This window comes from Anser brachyrhynchus (genome assembly GCF_964034855.1).
Source record: "Anser brachyrhynchus genome assembly, chromosome: 3".
In the NCBI taxonomy this organism is placed as follows: domain Eukaryota; kingdom Metazoa; phylum Chordata; class Aves; order Anseriformes; family Anatidae; genus Anser; species Anser brachyrhynchus.
Genome location: NC_137696.1, coordinates 27,063,190 through 27,084,562, shown reverse-complemented (window position 1 = coordinate 27,084,562; position 21,373 = coordinate 27,063,190). Strand labels below are relative to the sequence as shown.

Genomic DNA, 21,373 nt, shown 5'->3' with positions numbered 1-21,373 from the left:
CTGAAGCCAGCTTGTTAACTGCTTGCCAGGGGACTTCACCTTACCCCCTAGGAATTTTCAGTGCCTATGTTATTGTCAGCACAGTGTAGAAAAGGAACAAAAGGGAAATGTGCCTAGAAATAGAGAATGGACTTAAAATTCCATAATTAGCAACTGCTGAAGACCACACCTACCATCAGACACTTGCAGATATGAAAGCCCTATTTTCCATTCTAAGTTCTGTTTGTTGTTGCTGTTTTTTTCTGTTTGTTTGTTTTAATATGAAATGAACACACACATTGAAGCAATACAGACTTATACAGACTTGAAAAGCAATGCCTGTATCTTATTCAAAAACGTAAAGAATTTCTTCCATGTCCTTCCCCTTCCTTTTCCCCCAGATTTAACAGAGTCTCTGCCTTTTGAGCACAGCGGAATTCAACTTTGCAGTCCTCCTCCTGGCTTCAACAGCACAGTGTTGGGGCTCTAGTGATAACTTCTTAAAGACAATTTCTGATATGTGCTAATCTGTTAACCTCTTCTTTTTCCTCCTAGTGGCAATTACAGTAAGAGAAGTTAGGAATAAGAACAATATTTTTAAAGGAAACTTCGTATACTTGGTTTCACTTGAAGGTACAAAAAAAAATTGGAAGAGCAGATGTATGACCTGCTTGATTTGCAAGTGCAAAAATCATCTGTCGAAATCTGAGTGGACTTTATCAGGAACGTGGCTCAGTTCTCTGCCTTTGCCTGACTAGTCCAAAGGGCTTTTCCCTAGCCCAGATCAGGATCTGCAATCATTTATAGAGCTGTTCAGGAAATTGATTTTTTTTTCCTCTGAAAAAAATACTGACTTTTTGTATTTCAATAAAATCATTCCCAAATCAAAGAACAGAAAAGACAGCATACCAAAACCTGCTGTTTCAATTGCTGAAAACAAAACGAAACAAGCTCCGACCCCCACCCAGTCCCAAAATCTTATTTCACTTAGTAGCAACCTCAAGTACTAAGAGTTAGTTTTTTTGTTTTAAAGTTCCTTCTTACTGAAATTTTTCAACTAGCTTTTAATGAGCAGGGCCTTGGACCTGCTTGTGTTGAAGGCCACAGGAGGTCTGACACAGGATCAGTCCTATGATGATAAAAATGAGGATTTCCCCAGATGATCTCTTGTGTAAGAATTCTCTGTACAAGAGTTAAGGGGGGGGGGGGGGGGAGGGAGGGAAGGAGAGGGAGAACTGAAATAGAGCATAATGGAGAAAACATCCAGAAAACACTGAATAGCAGGCAGCAGATTTTCTCAGTACAGACAGCTTTACAATAACAGTGATCCAGCTTAAAAAAAAAAAAAAAAAAAAAGCTTACAAAAAGAACCCTCTCCTGTTACATGCTCTTTTTTGCTTCAAATAGTGTGAATAAAGATGCGATACCTATTCCTTTCCCACAGCACCTGGGACAAACAGCACTGACTTTCCCCAGAGCTTTCGTGCATCAGTATTGACCTGCTCCTCTGAAACCACTAATCCTTGACTACTTCTGAATGAAATGGAATATTAAAAGAGATTTCCTCCTGAGCCCAGTAAAGAGCTTGAAATTCTTCCAACTCTGCTAGCCTGCTAATCCTTAAATTATATATGTGTTGGGTTTTTTTAATCTGGTCTAAGTGGGTGTCTCTGCTTTTAGTCACTAACAGACAACAGACATGTCTTAATTTTTGGTGACTATTATCCTGGAATTTCTTCAGCTGTACAGTGAAGGTAAGCTACCTCTCTAGGATCATCATATGGCCACCAAAAAAAAAAAAAAAAAAAAAAGACTGACTTAGATTTTTTTAAAATAGGCAATTAGGAACACTTTACCAGGGTGGGCTATGGAATAAGACCTTTCACAGATTTAGACATTGAATGGCAATAGTCCTTTGGATCTTTTAGAAGATATCAACCCTGGAGCTTTATTTAAATTCAAAATTACTGCCTGGATTTTGCAAGCTTAATGATCTGCCTGTGGCTTGCAGGGCCAATACTGGGAGCCGGCAAGCATTCAGTCCATTGGAAAAACTGGGCCAGTTATCTAAATCCGGCCTGCAGAAATCTAATCTTAGCCAGAAGTTTGCACCATTTGTCAGCACACAACTCTTCCTTCTCTCCTCAGAGGTTTTCCAGATTGCATGTATCACATTTCATCGGGACTCCTCTTATTTTTGAGTAGCATTTTTTCTTTGTATGCCTTTTTTTTTGGGGGGGGGGGGGGGGGGAGAAGGGGGTGGAGACAGGAGGGGTGGTTGGTTGTTTTTGTTTTTGGCCAGTTCTGTCAAGAGATTTCATAAGGTAACTTCATTAAACTTAAGGAAGTTACCACACTGACAGTTTGCAGTGTGTTGTGAAAGGTGTAGTGACTTGGAAAGTCTGACTTGTTGTCAAAATGAAATGTGCTAGTGCTGTGTGTAAAAACCCACTGGCTCCTCAGGGAAAACAATGAAAATATTCAGCAAAGACACAAGCCTGCCTTTGTATTGTGTGTTTTCTGTTTCTCCTCTTCTATCTTATTGCTGCAGAGGCACTTGCACAGAAAATTAAGGCTCTAGTTTTCGCTTTCCATAGTAAAACAGGGCATAGAACTTGTTGGCATAGCAAAACAGCCAGGCATGGAAAGGTAACTGTTAAAAGCAGTAAAACTTCTCTCATTTTCAAGGGGTCTGCAGTATCTGAGGGAGTTGTGCTGCATGACAGCCTTGTCTGCAGAGTCCACTGCCTCCTAGGGGATTCCCAGGATGCCTGGAACTAAGGAACAAAGATGCTAGAGCAGGTACCCTGTAGACCTAGGTCTATGAAAGTGCTCATTGTCATTGTACCTGTTGTTAGCGACACGATTTCCTACATCTGGTGCCTAGCTTAACCTACAAGTGCATATATTGGCCCCCAGTACAAGAAGGATGTGGGCCTGTTAGAGCAAGTCCAGAAGAAGGCTACAAGGATGATTAGAGGGCTGGAGCACCTCTCCTTTTAGGAAAGGCTGAGGGAGCTGGGATGTTCAGCCTGGAGAAGAGAAGGCTCTGGGGTGATCTCATTGCAACCTTCCAATACTTAAAGGGGTCTTACAAAAATGGAGAAGGGCTCTTTACTCGGGTAGATAATGATGGGACAAGGGGGAATGGTCTTAAACTAAAAGAGGATAGATTTAGACTAGACATTAGGAGAAAATTCTTCACTGTAAGGGTAGTGAGGCACTGGAACATGTTGCCAGGAGAAGTTGTGGATGCCCCATCCCTGGAGGTGTTCAAGGCAAGGCTGGATGGGGCCTTGGCCAACCTGATCTAGTGGGTGGCATCCTTGTCTTTGGCAGGAGGGGTGGAGTTAGATGATCTTAAAGGTCCCTTCCAACTCGAGCCATTCTATGATTCTATGACATATAAGTTCCTATGTCTCCTAAGCGTGTTCAAAGGGAATGAAAAACAGCTTTTGCAAACCGGTGACACTGCCAAGGAATAGAGGCAATGGAATCACTTCACCTTTCCCATCACCACCACTGTGGCACAAGAGTGGTTGCTGGTGTGCAACCATTATACTGCGCTTAGATGGGAGAAAGAGCTTGCTCACTGCAGTAGCTGAACAAGTTGGACCTTGATGAATATGATTAATAGTTAAAAATTCAAGGTAGGACAACTGTGTGTGGCAGTGCTTTCATTGCTATGCCATCAACAGACAAATAGCAGCATAAAATCTTCAGTGATAAGGCAATATGTTTTAGAAAGCAGGGAGCATAAATTACCCAAATGTAACAGCGGACCTTTAAAAGGCAGTATTGCAGAAGTCATTTGCTGTACATGCACAACACTTTCTGCTTTGAGTTTTTCCTCATCTCTTCAATTTATACTCATTATTCTTACAAACAGAAACTATACTAACAAATTTTCACTATATGAATTCAAACCAGTGTGAAGTCATAGGCAAAGAAGCCTGTTAGATTTTTTTTTTATATTTTTTTTTCTAATGAAGAAACCAATCGTCCTCTACTGATAAAGCAAGAGGCTAATGCTATATCCATCTGGGAGCAGTCTTAGTTTTCTTCCTGTTGTACCCCCACTGAAACACATTAGATACAGCAGGTGCACAGGACTGCTTGGTTTTCTTCCTTTTCTCCAAAGGAAACCATAAGGGAAATATATTGCTAGTTTCTGTGGTGCTCTGTGAACTAAGGGAAAATATGCTAGTGAGTAGCTAGCAGGGACAGTAACTCAAGGGGGAGTGTATGGCACTGTGACCAGGCCCAGGCTCAGGCCCTGACCCAGGCCCAAGCCCAAGCCCAGGCCCTGCAGGTGCAGTAGTCCCTGGTCCCAGGGGGTTACACTGGGCCCTGCAGCCATGCCATGTACCCTGGGGAGCTAGCAGCCACCAGGGGATGATAGAGCTGTCTGTCAGTTGCGGCAAATCCACTAGAGGCCATTGTGACACAGAGTAAAGGGTGCCTGGCAGAGCGCTGTGCGCTAGTGCATCTCAGCCATCCTCTTCTTACAGTTCAAAATGATGAGTTAAGGAGTTTATTTAGCAGAGATGCAAGGGGTGATGACAGAGTGGAGAAGTGATTCCTCTGGAAGTTGCGAAATTTCCCATGTATTACAGAGGAAATTTTGTTAGGCAGAAGCATTGATTTTCTCATGTGATTTGTCCTATTGTAGCAATTTGAACAGGATGTGCAGTACTGTGCAATTATTTGAAATCCAGAAAAGCTTGCTAACTATTTCTTTTCCTATGTACTGTATTTTAGAAAAGCAGTTGCTTAAGGATTTTTGAGGAAACATTGTGATGGCAGTTAGAAGTTTGCACTCTCTCTTACTCATCCACGAAAATGGGAGCATAAAAGGATGATTTTTGAAGAATTATGTTTCTGCTAGGGTGTATGGTGCGATCTCAGAACACTTCAATTTGCTAGTAATGCAGACAACCCTCGCAACTGGAGAAGAGAAGAAAAGGAATCAAATCAGAGCACATAGAGCTGTCAGGAGGGTAAGACAATAGGGAGAATGAGAGAAAAAGATACATATATAAGGGGGCAAGGCTCCTCGCCACAAGAGTCCGTACATGTGAAAGCAGACAAGGGATCATCTCTAACACCTGCCAGGCCTGCCCTCAGAAGAAAGATCTGAGGCATTTTAGTTGACATTTCCTTTTTTTGTTTTGTTTTGTTATGTTTTGTTTTGTTTTGTTTTTTCCTGAAGCTACTTGAAGATAAAATGATCACATTTGATGAAATGTCATAAGGGGGTCAACCAAATGTAAAAAGAGACATCATCCATTGAAGAGAAAGTCCACCAAATTTGCATATTAAAATTAGTGAGATAATTCTGTCTTTTCTGTGTTATATACTGTCAAAACACACACACACACATTTATATGTATATGTATATGGAGACATATTTTAGAATCAGTATTGGAACTTTTAACATCTGCATGAAAAAAATACACTATGTATGTATGTATGTGATGCGGTGTTTTTATGGCAAACAGATTGTTTCTTGTGGTGACAATATCATAAACATTCTTGTGTTGGAATTTAGGGAGCAATAACCCTAATAAGTCTTTCTCTGATCTTCCCGAAATTGACATAAATCAGGAATGATTTCACTGAAGTCAACAGAATTGACAATCATGTATGTGGGTGCAGGATGAGGCTCTCAGTCTCAGGGGAAACATGAACATTGCCTCTCTTACTTCTCTTACCTGAAGCACCTGGAAACACATTCATGTGTGGAAAATACTAGTCTGGAAAACAGGATAGTTCCTTGCATGTCTGAAGGGACTGACACCACCTGTTTTTAAGGCTGTTCAACGACTGCTTATTGTGTGAGGGTGTTGGGAAACCTGGTCAGAGAGTAGCTGTCAGCATCAAGTCTAAAATTAAGGAAAGCCGGAAACACTGATTTATTACCCCAAAAAAGCAAATCTTTTATTTATGAAATGGAAAGTTTGCACACACATGTTTTTAGACAAGAATATTCTGAGGAGTATGTAAGAGAAGAGAGCAAACAAGGAATGCATGCTAGATAGGCAGGGGAGTTTAAATAGAAAAACATGAATTTAATGAATAAAGCATAGAACCTTCACCATAGGCCCTGTGTTTCTTAAGATTTAGAAAGCTAATATATATGAATACAGCCATATAACCCTCTGTTCAAAAAAAAAAAAAGTGAAATAACAACAATGTAACCTCATCCCCTGTATTTCCTCATTTCCTTAGGGCCACGGTTTCAAAAGGTCTTAAAAAACATAGCAACAATGCATTCCAACACTTCCCTCTGATTATGAGAAAGCACCCTGCCCTCCAAGCCTAGGTAAGTGTTGACATGCTCAGTACCTCAAGCCCATTCCTCTATGAGTAGTCAGAGGAATGGGTCATGTGTGTGATAGGGTCAGGTCTTAATTTCAGCTTTTGGGCCTGGCCCAGCAAGCATTTAAAATGAGGCTCAGGGTTTGGTATTTTAAGAAGTTTCATGGTTTTTTTCTGGAATACTGTGTGGTACTTAGCACTGATACCAATAAGGTTTGAGGGAATTGAACTCTTTCTGCAGATTTGGATATTTGTCTGCATCTACAAGTGAGTACATTTCCTTTTAGACTAAAGTGCCCCCCCCCTCCAAGTTGGTCTTTTAAATGACCTGTGAGGCCCTCATCCTGTGATAACACCATCCTGCCTTCCCCAGACATATTCCTCTATCTACACAGCAGTCTTGGACTCTTTCTAGGGTTATGCACGACCTCAGGGATCTATCAGCATGAAGCTTGCTGGAAGATGGATGGCTCAGAGAAAAGTGAGAGAAGAGTCAAACTCGGTTGGAAATGTTTAGCATTTCCATAGGGAAAGCTAGAAAAAGCATGAATAACTGACAGGAGCAGGAACAGGCATGGGCAGACCTCTAATGCAAACCCTGACTAAATTTGGAGATCCCTGTGGACCTCAGTAAACCACAAAATAAAAAATAAATAAATAAATAAATACACCTGTATTTTAATAGTGATCACAAACACCTCAACTTGTGTTAAATATTTTGTTCAAGATCCTTGGATAGATCTATAGGTATTTACCTTTGTTCTTTGAATGAGTAAACTAAGGCATGAGGAATCCTTTGGCATCTAATTTTGTACATATAATAGCTGCAGAGCTGTATCTATAATCTAGCAGCGCTGATCAGTGGATGACTCTTTCACTGTGCATCCAGAACAAACAAACAAGAAAACAAAAAATCACCTTTATTGCAGCAATATAAATCTAACCACGGTTTGGTGGGTTTTTTTATTATTATTTATTTATTTATTTATTTATTTATTTTGAAGATACTTGGACCTGTTTTTCTCTTGTCTTTGAATCTCCTAGGGAAAAATGAACACTATTAAAGTGCTGCCATATACTAAGTAGCTTCTGGAAACTAATATAATCTATTCCATTCCTTAATTTTAAAATAAGAGGATGCAAAAATTTTTTGAACTGCTGATTCATCAATTTTGGTTCAGGTAAACCCTATGAGGGATTTGGCAATGTTCATGATTTTGTAATAAATACTCAAAGTACTACTATCTAAAGAACCTCTCCCCAGCTAGGACAAAGCCACACCATCACCACAACATTTTGGTGACTTCAGCAGCACATGTTATGACAAAAATGCTTCAGGCTTGAGAGTAGTTACTTCCCTATTTTTTTTATTGTCTCTTTGTGCAAAGAATATTTGCCTTTCTTCTTCTTCTTCTTTTATGCACATGAAACAGAGTTCTTCATTACACTTTGCTTCAAAACTGCATTTTCCAATGCCTGGAAAATACTTCTTCCCAGCCCATGGTGTAGCTTTCTGGAGAACAGCTTTTTTTATGCAGTGAGTAGTGCTTCATGCTTCAGCCATAATGGGAATGTGCACAGCTTTGTGAAGTTTCTCAGAATGACTCAAAGAGTGGAAGCAAATAAAAAACCACAGAGATATTTGTATTTTAAATGTGCTTCAAGTAACTGCATTATTACCACAGCACCTCCTAGGCTTCCCGTTTTTGTAGATTGCACATTGTCACCACTTCCTTAATAGCAGTATTTATTTATTGAAACTCAAGGGTTTTATTTAACACCTCACATAAAAAACACTTCTCCTTATCCAAGTCATTTAGGCCAACATCTCCAAATTTGGATGCCTGTAGCAACCCACCTGAATGCTTTTTTAGACATGTATGCAAGTAGCCTCATTGTTAAGAGAGTAAGCTGAAGCATTTGTGAAAACCATACGTCTAATTTCTTTGCTTGCCTGGCTTTGAAATTAGGCTCCAGCTCAACAGTGCAACTAAAACCCCAGGTGTGATACAAGAGTCCTGAGTTATGCCAGAGGCTGCAATCAGCACACTCATATAATTAAGGTTAAGAATAAACTTGAAAGAAGTGCTGAATATACATCTTTGTTGCCTGCTACTGACGTACGTGGAACTGAGGTGAGTTTGCTGTAGCAGTGAAATCTGTGTGGTCATATCTAAGCATAACTGAAGGGCAGTTCAGGGCTTAATTCCCACTGATATCTTCCAGGATCCCAGCACTGGCTCTTAGGTTTGTAAATGGTAATGTGAACATTGTTGTGTGCTCAGTCATTGAACCCCAGAGTTGATGAAGGGAAATATTTTGGGAGAAACTGTGAGCTTGTTGGAAGCTTTCTGTGAGAAACACCAGCAATCTCTTCCCTTACAAAAGGAGAATGTGTCAAAATTACATCCATCAGCTTGGATGAAATGTAGCTGGGTTGGAGCTGTAAGGAAGACATGCAGCGGAGCCATGGCATGAGCTGAAAATCTGCCTCAGGTGACTGACAGCTGCCATGTCCCTGTACCACAACACTCCTGGTATGAGCCACGAACAGCAGTGAGTTAGGGAAGTGGCAAATTTTAGACTTGAATTTTGCAGGTTTAAGCCCCTGCCAAGCCCATAGTGTCAGCCAAAACCACAGAATTACAAAATGTGCCTTAACAGCAAACCGAAAAATCAATATGCCTTCCTCATTTTCCCGGAGCATGACAGAAAGCCCATTTAGTCAATAGCCGTCTTTCTGTCAGTCTCAGTGGACATTGTATAAATTCCTGATGGATAAAATTAAACAGATGGAAAATGAGGAATCTACTCCCACCCAGAGGGCATCTTTCTGTTCGGAGCTTCCTTGTGAAGGAAGCAAATGCATTTCATGCCAAGTAAATGAATAAAGTTGAACAAACTTGCATGTAAGACTTCAGTACCGATGCACATTAAGGATTTACCTACTTAAGTCCATTTCCGCATAGAAGATCAAGTAAGAGAATTCTGAAATGTAAACCTTTGTTTAATTGGTAAGCGGGCAAGACAGGAGTTGCAAACATAATGAATTAGGAGAGTCTGTATTGACAGCATTGTCAAAGTCTTCGTAACCATACTTATATGACCTAGATACTAAGAGCACTTATATAATAACACTGTGTTCAAGGAAACATTCACAGATTGAAGAGAAATGATAAGAGAGTAAATTATTTACACAATTTTATTCAGCCATCTATAATTGTGGATTATAATAAAAATAGGAGGCCAGATTTGATCTCTAAATGAAGGCAGTTCCATGGATCTGGCTTGTAATTTACAAATAATATATCTGAAGATAAATGACAATGTATGAAATTATCCATTGTTTGCAGGGATTACTGTTAATTCATGTGTATACACTTTCTTGCACTTTCCACATATATAAAGACGGAAGTTTTGCAGACCAAACCAAAAGTACAGTCTCTTGAGTCAGACTGTTTCTACCACTGTGTTACTGAAATTTCTAATCATCATCTCATGACAATAGTTTCAAGGGATTTATGAAAAAGTAGCAAAGAATACACTTTTCTGTAATTTACTATTTCCTGTAATTCATCATACCATTTTTTCCCCAAATCGTTTTGCCTTTTTTCAGGAGTATCATATATCACAGCCCTACTGCTTGTGACCCTTTTTCGACTGATATTCTCCTGTCTTGGTGCATTGTTTATTAATTACTCTTTCATTGCAAAAGCAACTATAAAACTAAAAGGCAAAACAAGAGGCAACTTGATAAGGTAGGATAGGTGACTAGAGGGCTACCTCTGCAGGGCTTTGTTTGGTTTACCCTCCCACACACACATTTAGTTACTTCGAAAATTTTAGTTATCACTGACTTAGTAAGTGAAATTCTATAGTCTGGGCTGCACAGAAAGCCAGACTAGATGTTCTGCTGATCCATTCTGGTTTTATGATACTTGAATCTACTTCAAATCTATTGAAACCACTGGCAAATGTTAAACATAGCCACACAGAGTACATTTGGAATGGATTCACCTTTGAGAACCATAACTAATGATGTTAAAGCAAAGCAAAAATAATAGTGGCAACACCAAAATAGAAACGAAAAGTAACATGTAACATAAGTGCTGGCTGTGGTAGGTGTCTACATTAACTGCTTCACCTATGAAGCCGATGAGAAGTGCCACAAGCTGTCACTTTTTGAGTGGTTTGTTTACTAAGCAAGAAGATGAGAAATAATGAGATATTTGTGGGTATGGGTTGTTGTTTTTTTTTTTTTTTTTTTTTTTTTTGCTACACATAAGTAAACAACAAACCACAAATTTGTGAGGGCAGGAATTATTATCTTCAGAGGGCTATCTGAACATACTGAAGGCAGTATTCCAGAGTGTATGAATTTCCACCTGTGGGTTTTGTTGTGTAGTGTTATTACCTTTATAACACAAGCCACTTGAACACAAAGGAAAGGCAATTCAGATTAGGATGCAATTTTTATGACACATCTTTGAAAAACAGACACTTTCGTAATGTATTTATGTGTACATAGAATCACTTTTCAGGATTCCCAGCAATTATTTGAGGAATGGCTACATTCTCAGTAATCCTTCTACAGTGACAGAAGATGATCAAATAAGAGGTTAGCTGGGAGCTGGAAACTGCATTCAGTTTCCAGCACTGACAAAGTCTTCCTGTATGACCCTGGGTAAGTCACGCAATCTGTTTAACACTCAGTTCCTCATCTGTGCTTTGAGTATGTCAAAAAATGAAGTATTTTTATTTGTGTGTTTCTCTCCCTGAAAAAGTATCTCTAATGCCACATCTGCTGAGTGCATCCTGATCCACAGCACATTCATTAATATTTTCTCTGTGAATCACACAATAAAAGTCAGTCTGAGTAACCACACTTCATCCACAAAATTTTTTAGCATCTTACATACACCAACAAGGAAGCGACGCAGTCCTCAGCTCCCAGTAAATGAGCCCATGTACCCATGGTAGGTGGTAGCAACCTGATGAAAGTTTTACCAGTCATATTCCTGGTTTTATAATGAGGAAACGACTCTTAATTAGAGCAGTTCTAGGAAAGAGGAAGTGTTGTCAGACACGTTCTAATTACACAGCTAGTTGGAGGTAAACGTGAGAGAGCAACAGTGCTGTGAGCAGTATTCTTCTGGGTGAGAAAATACTGTTGCAGAAATTACAGCAGCGGCCTTCATCCAGCTTTACAGCTTCTGAGATGTCTATTTATAAAAAGCATATTGGAGCCATGCCACACAAGGTCTTCTCCTTGCCTGTTCTAAAATGTAGATAATAAAATGCACAGCTGGAGGAGCAATACAAACCTTTTTCAGAGTCACGCCTTGCCACCAGTCTTTTTGAGGAACAACCAGAATAGAAACAAAAATAGATAAGGCCTTGACTGAAGGTGCTGTTTGAAGGCACTAGCAAGATTCCTGATTTGATGAATGTCATGAAATAGAAAACAAAAGCAAACCATTGAATTTCAAGTGCTGCTCAAGCCCTTTTTCTGTATTTAAAAAGGCAAGAACCAATTTTTCTCTATATTTCATGTTTTCAGGCATCCAGAGTTCTCTTGCTTGAAACTGTCTCATCTTCAGGATTATGTGACCAATATACAATGAGCACTTTTTTCTGTTTCTATTTAATTTGTGGAATTGCCTGAAGGGAGATCACAGTTTCCTCACAATTACTTCATGTTTTGTTTATTCTCTGAGCTGACTGTGAATGTCCTAAATTTGCTGACTGTGAAAGTCCTGTGGTTCTGAGCTGAGATCAGTCATGGGAGTTACATCGAAGAAGTGAGGGACTAATCCTGAAATGGAAACCTGTTGGAAGCTGAGTGCATCTCAGAGATTTTTTTTCCCTTTACTAACATGGCTTCCCACAATTATAGGTTGACTGATTGTATGGCATTAATCTGGTTGCACAGTCTTCATCTTCACCCCACAACCGAAACCTACTGATATAGACAGCCTCCAACCCATCTTAGAAGACCAGTGATATCTACCATAAATTCTTACATGAGTATAAGTAACATCTGGTACTATATTTATTTTCTACTTCTGTTAAAAAAATAAAAATAAAAATTAAAATTAAAATTAAAATTAAAATTAACCTATGCTTGTGTAATTATTCTCTCTTTGGTAGCATAAATCATCAATGACCTGTGTAGCGTAAGTGACTGAATTTCAAAAGGATTCATTTCACACACACCCTGGCACCCCTCCTACAGGCCTGTGTCTTTCTTCTGCCCAGGGGTGTCCACTCCCATTATGCTTTCAAATTTTCTCACCCATAAAGGATCCTGATCCACCTCTTGGTGCAACAAGTTATGTTTCCAACACATTTGTGAGTACAGATATCTCCATTCTATGTCCAGTCAAAACCTGTGAGAGTCTCTAACCCAAATGAGCTCCTGTGAATAGTATTTTGCTGTCAGAAGGGCATGCCATACGTAGGGAGTTAGATCTGACTCACTGCACTGAAAGAGAGACAATTGTTTGCACCCCTAATACGCTCCTGAAGGCCTTAAAGAAGCACCTTGCTAAGTAGTAAAGGGCAATTGATATTCTGTCAGCATGGAGAGCTTCAAAATAAAAAATACCAGACTTTTATGCTTTTTCCATGTCCTTGGAACTTCAAGAGCTAAACAGATTCATTTCCTTTCATTTTGCATTCATATGATTGCTTTAAACATAGTTAGGATCAAATCTTTCCAACACTAATACCTAGAGCAAAACTCCCTCTTATTTTCATGAGACAAGGATTTGGCCCCTAAGTATTAGCCTCTAGGGAGGATGCATTGAAATAAACGGTTATTGTCAAAGCACATTGGAATTTAGAGCACATTTGTTGCAAAGATAGAAGCTCACTGGGGTATCTGATTGTCAGAGTCAATTTTATTTTCTGTACTGCACATATGCACATATTTGAACCTTGTCACGTGGCAAAGGGAAATACCTCATTAGATTTCACTAGGGTTTCTTCAGAGCTGTTTATGCACTACAGTCAATAAAGATATATTTATTTTGCTGTTTAATAAGTGGAATACAGGAGTGGACTGTTCTATCAGAAAATCAAAGGAAGTGTATTTATCCCTTTTAAAGATGAAGCTCTACATTATAGGGTAAAGAAAGCCTGCAATGTATATTATTTTTCAAATAATTGAAAGATTTATAGCAGTAAATGGACCTTTTCAGAGCCTTGATCATATTGTCTGTAACAAAGCAAATGTTACAAATAAAAACAAGAGTAAACTAAAAGCATTTTTACGTTCTGTATTTTCAATTATGATTTTAACAGAAATGAATCACTTGTCCTTTTTTCATTTGGAAACAGTTTTACTTCCCTTTTCCCCACTGGACGTATAATTTTGATTTATAAACACAGCAATCTGGAGCAAAGGGAAGTTTTAAGCATAGTACATATGCCTGCTGAGGCCTAGTTTTATTTTACTTAGAACTTTTTATTTTTATTTTTTACATTTTCAGATCTATTTTAGCTACATACTTTGAGATGAAAAACATGCTTGCAGATGACATATTTTGCCCATTTTGAATTCACACAGGCCTAAGGTTTCATCTTGCACCCAAGGCCTCATTTTATAAACACAGTGAAGAGTTCTTCCAGTTAAAATGTGCTTTTAACTGGGATAAACCTGTCTCCCAATGTTAAGACTTATAAATCTTCTCCACGGTGCTATTTACAATCCAGCTACTGCATGCTTACTTTATTGACTATGAGTGAATAAATCAGTTTTCCACATCACCCCATTCTCTTTGCTGATGTTTTGATTTGGTGTCTATCCAAAAGTCTCTGATCATAGACACATGATTATAAAACCATCTCTTGCACTGAAAACTATTTAAGAAACAAGCAATGGAATTAACTTCTTTTAGATATTGTTTTACGCTGCTCATTTGAACTTGGGGATATACATTTTTCACAGGGCTCAGTTCTGCTGGGCAGAGCACTCTGATAAGACTGCAGAAGCCAAAAAAAAAAAATGAAATGAGACTTTTTTTCATATCGTTCACTACTTGGGTTGAGTTTCCACAACACAGAATCTATGTCTCTAACTGAACTGGGGCTCTCTGAGTAGATGCAGGTGTCTCTGCCCTTTACAATTTTTAAATCCTTTAGAAGAGTTTTTGTAGGTTTGTTTTGGTAAAGTTGGGTTTTGCTTGTTTGTTTTATGGGTGTTTTTGTTGTTGTTTTTTTGTATTACACCACTTTAGTGAAACATTGCAAAACCTCAGGAGGGAAAAGAACTGGTCATCAAAGATTTACAGTAGAGCTTTTTTTCCCATTCTCTAAGCATCTAGGAAATCCAGAAACGTTTTTTTCATTCACAGCTTATGCTTGAATTTTGAAAACACCCTGTAAAAGTCTGTGGGAGATCCCAAGAACTACTGGGAAACGTTATACACTAGGATCAGAGACATGCTTAAGTCTCAGCATAGCATCTAGCATTCTTTTCTCCCCATTCTTTTGGGAGAAGAAAAGGGCTGAGGTAAGCATTTCTAGATCAAGATCTACTCCTTCTCTATGAATCCTGTGTGGAATTGAAAGCTAGGAGGAGCTTGCAGATCACATGCAGCCTCTAGTGATGGAAATAACATGAGGACTAGGCTAGCAAGGTATTTGATCTCACAGGAAAAGAGCCCCTGAGAGCTGAGCATGATGGAATTCAAACCCCATGTGAAGCCTTTGCGCAGTTTCAAAGCCACAATCCAAATCTTAGCTTACAGCTCATCCAGAGGTGAAGGCCACTGCAGTGTGACACTTGATGATTGCCCTTACAGGATGATACCCTTATAGGTGTAACACAGCTTACAAATTGAGCCTTATCTAAGCACATTGTAATCAGAACAGCGTCCTTTTAATTTTAAAGAACAGTAGACAACAGAAGGAAATTTGTTGATATGCAGAGATCAGCAAATGAGCTTTCTTGGAAGATCTTGGTTTCATTACTCGTGACCTCAGATATTTATAGTATCAGCGTTGTCTATCCCAAACAACACGTCATTTTGTTCACATTCACCCAAGGCCTATGCATGTGAAAAGGTTGCATTATGTTTCCTGAAATCAAACTTTTTTATTTTAATATCTGGGATGGAAAAGTACCATGTTTGCCTACATTAGTTTTTCAGATGATCCTCAGTTCTTTTGTGGGAATTGTATTTTGAGTGTGTAGTATTCAGTCGTGCACTGGCAGGTGTGTCTGGCAGTTCTAACTTAAGCGTGTTGAGTCCTTCCTAACATACTTGGAAAAGAAATCAGTATCTGTATCAGTCACTGAAAGTCCAGGTAATATTTCAGTGCACATGGCATGTTGAGGTCTCAGTGGTAGCAGTTAATTTGTCAAGGAATTGGATTGAATTCTTCATTTAATTTATAAGAAAGAAACATTTAAGAATAACACAGGATTGGCTCAATCTAGTGATACTGGGGGTTTTAGTGCTCTCTGTCTCAGTCATTTCTGTTCTTTTACTTCACTGGAATAAAACATGGAAAAGGTATTCTGTTTGGATATTGTGCTGATCAGATCCTTGTCAAGGGCTATATCTTCCCTCTGTGGTTTGAAGGCTGCCCATCCAACTCTAAACCCTTTCCTGAATTACCTCGGTTAGGAGCACAGTTGCACTTGGTTGTCACTATGTAATTTGGTGGTGGTTTAGTCAAAAGAGAAATGAAGACAATTTTACTCACTTACGTTCTCAGTTGTCCTCTTTCTCCACTGGTTTTGTAGGAGAGTGGCAAGGCACTCGGAGAAGCAACATAAATCAGATGAATCTGTGCCTCTGCTTTGTTTTCAGTATTTTCCCATAACAGCCATCAACGAACAGCACCAAAGCAACAATAATACAGCTTTAAAAAGCTAAAAATCCAAGCAGGAGAAATTCCAGCAGTTGTTCATTGTAGAGAAAAATGAGAAAATTCAAATTTTGAGGCAGATTGTCTCTCTGGGACTCTTTCAGATGGGAAAAATGACTCTGGATCAAGAGAATAGAACATTTAAATCCCAGTGAGTGGTAACAGACAAAAAACATTGGCTCAAACACCTCTGAAAAATAAAGAATGAGACTTTGTCCTGGGAAACACTGACAACAGCATGTGACCTATCATAGAGATGGGGAGAAACAGCACAGAAAGATAGCAAAGATACAAAAAGAATTATGATATCACAAGTAAAAAACAGCTACAGGGAAAGCTGAAGACAAATGATAAGGGAGCAACAGCAACAGATGTTTTCCCTTAAGATCATAAATGAAAGCAGGGATCCTGATGCACAGGAGCTTTTCCAGAGAAATACATCTATATCAGAACACAAAGGACTAGTGAAATGAAAACAGAGCACAAAATACAAAAGAATTAAAATAAATAAATAAATAAAAATCTCCTTTTGCAATGAGAACTCGGGAGAATTCCCAGGTAGCTGGTGATGGGCTGTTGTTTCAAGGGCAACCTGATGTCTTTTTCCACCAAGAAATGCTTGTTCTGGTGATGTCTGCACGACTGGCACGCACAAGGGCAAGGTAGCAGGCACAGGGCCTGGCTGTTAAGGTTTTGTTCCTCTGTGCTGTGCTCAGCAATGGGAAGCAGAGAGGTGGAAGGACAGCAGCACCGATGACATGGGCTGAGGGCAGAGGCAGGGTAAGTATAAAAGGAAGACAGCTGGGTACCCTTACCAGCACACTACCAGAGCTCAGGGGGCTAGAATTATCCTGGCCAAGCTCACCCAGCATTGCACCTGCACTAGTGAGCTAGTGAGTGAGGCTAGAGGGAGCCCAGCAGGTTTTTGTGGCTCTGGCTCACCGAAGAGTACCACAGTGGACTCAGGGAAGGCCTGATCTAGAGTCACTGGTGGTGAGAAGTCCTATGGGAGACACAGTGCTACGTGTGCTCATTTCTTTCTCAGACGTCTGCAACTGGCCATGACAAAGATGAAAGGAGCTTAGTTCTCACCCAGAGAGTCTGTTTCCACATACCTGTGATGCAGTTTTCCTGAGCATATTGTGATGCTCATAATACATCTTGTTATGATTTATGCACAGGAAGGTTAAAGCACCTACAGACCATCCAGAGATGACTACAGTTTGAGATCCCTGCAATTATTGTTTTGTAGATTTTCTTGCCAAGAACACAATTCCCCTTTAATGGTGCGATGCTTTTCAGACAAGAAGGAACAAATAGAAAGTTCTCTGAAATCAGCCTTCTTCAGTCTTGTAAGTGATTAGAGAAAAGCCAATGTCTTCTCTGACCCCCCTCCCATTTTTAGAGCAGGCTATTTTTTCTTCTCGCTGTCTCTCCCAGCCCACAACCACTGCCAGCCCATTCTCTCCAAGGAATATGTTCTGCTGGGGTATTGCTGGACCCCCGTGTGCCACGTTCTTGTGCCCCTTGGAAGTCACAACAAGTTGTTTATGGAGTGCCAGAGAGAAGGCTCCATTCACATGAACGCTGAGGTTATCCTGTCCTAGCCGGTGAGCACTCTGCTGGCCTACATGGAGGGAATGCATCCACAACCCTGATTTTCCACATGTATCCCTGCTCTTTATTTTTCCCCTAGAACATCCGCATTTGATCTCTGCTCAGGAAAGTTGCAGCGAAAAGTGCTTTCTCAGATCATCTCCCTTTCAAAACTGACATTATCAGTTTGGAAGATTCACAGGGCTATAGGGTATCCGGAAGAGGGATGGCTGGGATTGTACTGCACCATTCAAACCTAATCCAAACACCTCCCCAGATTTAGTTCAGCCTATCAGGAAAGGTAATTTAGCACCTGGGGAAGATAGGGTTTGGAGCCTGCACTTGGCAGGCCAGCCAGCCACCTCAGAATGGGCCTTCCAGATGCAATATTCTGTCACAAAAAGTTCAGGGAGGTGTTAAGTGCAAAAGCATTCCTGTACCAATAGCAAATGAAAAAATAAATAAATAAATAAAAAATAAAAAAAATAAACACTTCGGCCAGGAAAGACTATTCTTGTGTGTTTTTCAAAATGTTGTTTGCATAAATGATTAAGGAAAAAAATAGGGGGAAAAAAAAAGCAGTACTGTAATTTTCACACTTGTGATAAACATGGTGCATATACAGAAGAGTTCTGAAAGCCAACTGGTTGTTCGAGCAGTACAGTGCATGTTTGCTGGGCTGTAGGCATGCCTGCTGTGTATGGGACTGACTGTTTGTCAATGGAAATGATGGTATACATGCATGTGTTTGAATCACTGAAGAGACAGTGGATACAATTTTTAATGGACCTAAAGGACTTAGGAGCCCTTGCTGAATTTTTAAAATTGACTCCTTTGGGGGGATTCAGCCCAACGTCATTGCAAACCTTACCAAGTTGCCACGCCTCAGCCAGAACACTGTAACTACCCCCTGAATGCTTGAGCGGAGAGCTTGTCCCACTCCTGTGGTGTAACTCTAACCTCAGACAGCCCCATCATGGTCACAATGGGCAGACATCAAGCACAGACAGCTTGTCAAGGGGTGGGCAGCAAATTGTTATGTTGCTGCAAATCAGATCTGTGTGCCAGCCCATAGGATCCTGGTTTGGTTCTACATCGTACGCATTTTTTAATGGGACGTACTTGGGTAGCTTGAAGATTTTCATCCTATTTGAGGAAAAGTATAAAGAAGATAGAAAAGCTGAATGCTCATAGTCTGAATCAACAGGAGAGCTGACCATGAGCAGATTTGTGAAACATTATAGCACTGTTATTGTGGGTTTCCAATTACAGAACCAGGAATAAAACTGACACAAGATATAATCAAAGAAGAAGTAAAGGACTGGAAAAGAAATAATGCTAGCAAATGTTGTTTTATGAACAATCAGTCTCTTTGGACAGATCTGATTTCATTCTCTTGTGAGATTATAAACTTGGTTGATAAAAGTGCCTGCATAAATATAACAGACATTTTAAGGCTTTTGACAACTACTACACGACACACAGAATTTTAGAAATTACACACTATAATACAGCATGTGATGTACTGAATGGAGTAAAGAGCCATCTAAGCACTAGGGCCCCAAAAGCAGTCATTGTTAAATGGGGATGGCTAGGAAGGCACCGCAGTGAGTCAGGCTCTCAGGCTCTTCACCTTTTTCATCGTTGATCTGGAAGTAAGCATAAAAGTCAGGCATAAATATGTGGTAGTGGGGTACTTAAATATTAGGGCAGACTTTGACAAGAATTAATTGATTCTCCATTTTACATCTTTAAGTCAATGATGCTATGATAACCTGGAAAACATGATTTAGGCAACACAAATGATGTTTATGAAAGAGTTACGGAGCTCTCCACAAAGGTGTCAAGAGGAAATGTTATGGTCTCCTTAACATGAGGGGAAGGGGATGAACACCAGGAAGCCATCATCCCTTCTCTTCTCAAACTAAGCTACGGACTGGAAAAGAAGCAGCAAATAAGAAGTCATCGCAAAGAAAGATCCAGTGTGCTTAAGCCTGCCAACAGGTTTAATTTAAACTTAATTTGCTTTGCCATTCTATTTTTAAATCTGGTTCACTTAGAAGGTATAAATAAAAGCTGTCCTCCAGACTATTCAGGTTTGATTTAGGAAAAGAAAGACAAAGAAAAAAAAAGCAAACATTATTAAACAGATAGCTTGAGTATTAAAGCATCACTTAATTTTTATAAACAGGTGAGTCAGATTTCCAGAATCTGAAGTTTTCCTTTGTATCCTGGTATGGTCCAGCACGGAAAATATCTGCAACCTGACTGTTTTCTGAGGTGACTTCTTTTCTTGCCAAAGGTGCTCTAAACTCTCTTTTTGATTAGTAAGGAGAAATGGCTGACTTCAGAAATTTTTGTGTTTTAGAGAAAAAAAAATAGCCAGATGTGCACATAGTCCATTAAATATTTGCAAAATCCATCACTCATCCTGCCTCAAACCCATTAGCCTACAATGGCAATTAAACTCTCGTTTGAATATTTCCAAATAAATCATTTGAAGAGACATGGAAGTGATACTGGGATTCAGTTTCACAAATAAAAAGGAAAAGGCCTGTTAGTTTGAGGAATAAACATGAAAGAATGAAAATTGTTTTGGGTTTGACTCTTAGAGATGTTCTTCCTTAAATGTGAACTTCCTGATTTCAAACACCAATAGCATTTGAAAATCATTCTGCAGAAATACAGCTCACTTGCCATTATAACACCATTGTACTAATCCCACTTAGATTTGTAGGAAATGTCTCCCCAGTACCTTTATTAGATAAAATATATTGCCTACACCCCCTGCAATACCTGAAATTCCAGTCTAATACATATTATATGATTTATATCATTTAATATCTCAATTTCCATTTAGCTTTAATATGTATCTCCAGATGTCTCAGTCATAAAATAGTATTGGCCTATTCATTCTTTATTTCTGTGGCAGAAAAATGTATTTTGTAATCCATGATGCTAGTATAATATAGATGAAATTTAATTAATTAGTGCCGTTCTTTGATAATAATCCAGTTCTTTCAGTGTAATTCTAACTAGATTTTGTCATGTTGAGACAAAAACAGGAAAGAAGGAAAGAAGGCAAAAATAATTACAGCTGACTGAAGAAATGGTTATATAAAAACCTTGCTTTGCAACTTAAATTTTAGACAGAGGAGACCGTATATTTTAGACAAATGTTTAATGAGGAGAATGAAATGAGTCTTGGTGGCTATGCAAAACTGCATAAATTTTATTTGACTCCAGTGACCAGGAAGATTTTACTTGATTACTAGGTGCATCTGAGTGCATACCACTGTTTGTCATCAGCCTCAGCATCTCCCACGGAGCATTAAATAGACACAGACCTCGTCTTTCAAAAACCTCTCCTTCTCTTTACGACACGGACTGCTTCAGGTGCCGTGCAATACCTCAAAGAAGAATTGAGCAGAGCGGCTCAGCTCAGCAGCCTGACCTCACATCCCCTCGCTCATGCCCGCGGTGCGGCCTGGCACCCTTGCACCAGCCAGCCTTCGCTATTAGAGCCAAATCTTCCTCTGTGCAACCGCTGCCAAAGATCTGAAGTGTTTCTGCTTTCCCTCTCACATCCCTAAGAGCT

At 39.5% G+C, this 21,373-nt stretch overlaps 1 long non-coding RNA gene across 1 annotated transcript; it reads left to right on the top strand.

Moving 5' to 3' along the window:
• The first annotated feature begins 5,184 nt into the window (after positions 1-5,184).
• On the top strand, positions 5,185-13,013 carry LOC308191667. Its single transcript, XR_013948193.1, has 3 exons — positions 5,185-6,304; positions 8,271-10,984; positions 12,197-13,013. It is a non-coding gene; the product is annotated as an uncharacterized lncRNA (long non-coding RNA).
• Positions 13,014-21,373: the final 8,360 nt, after the last annotated feature.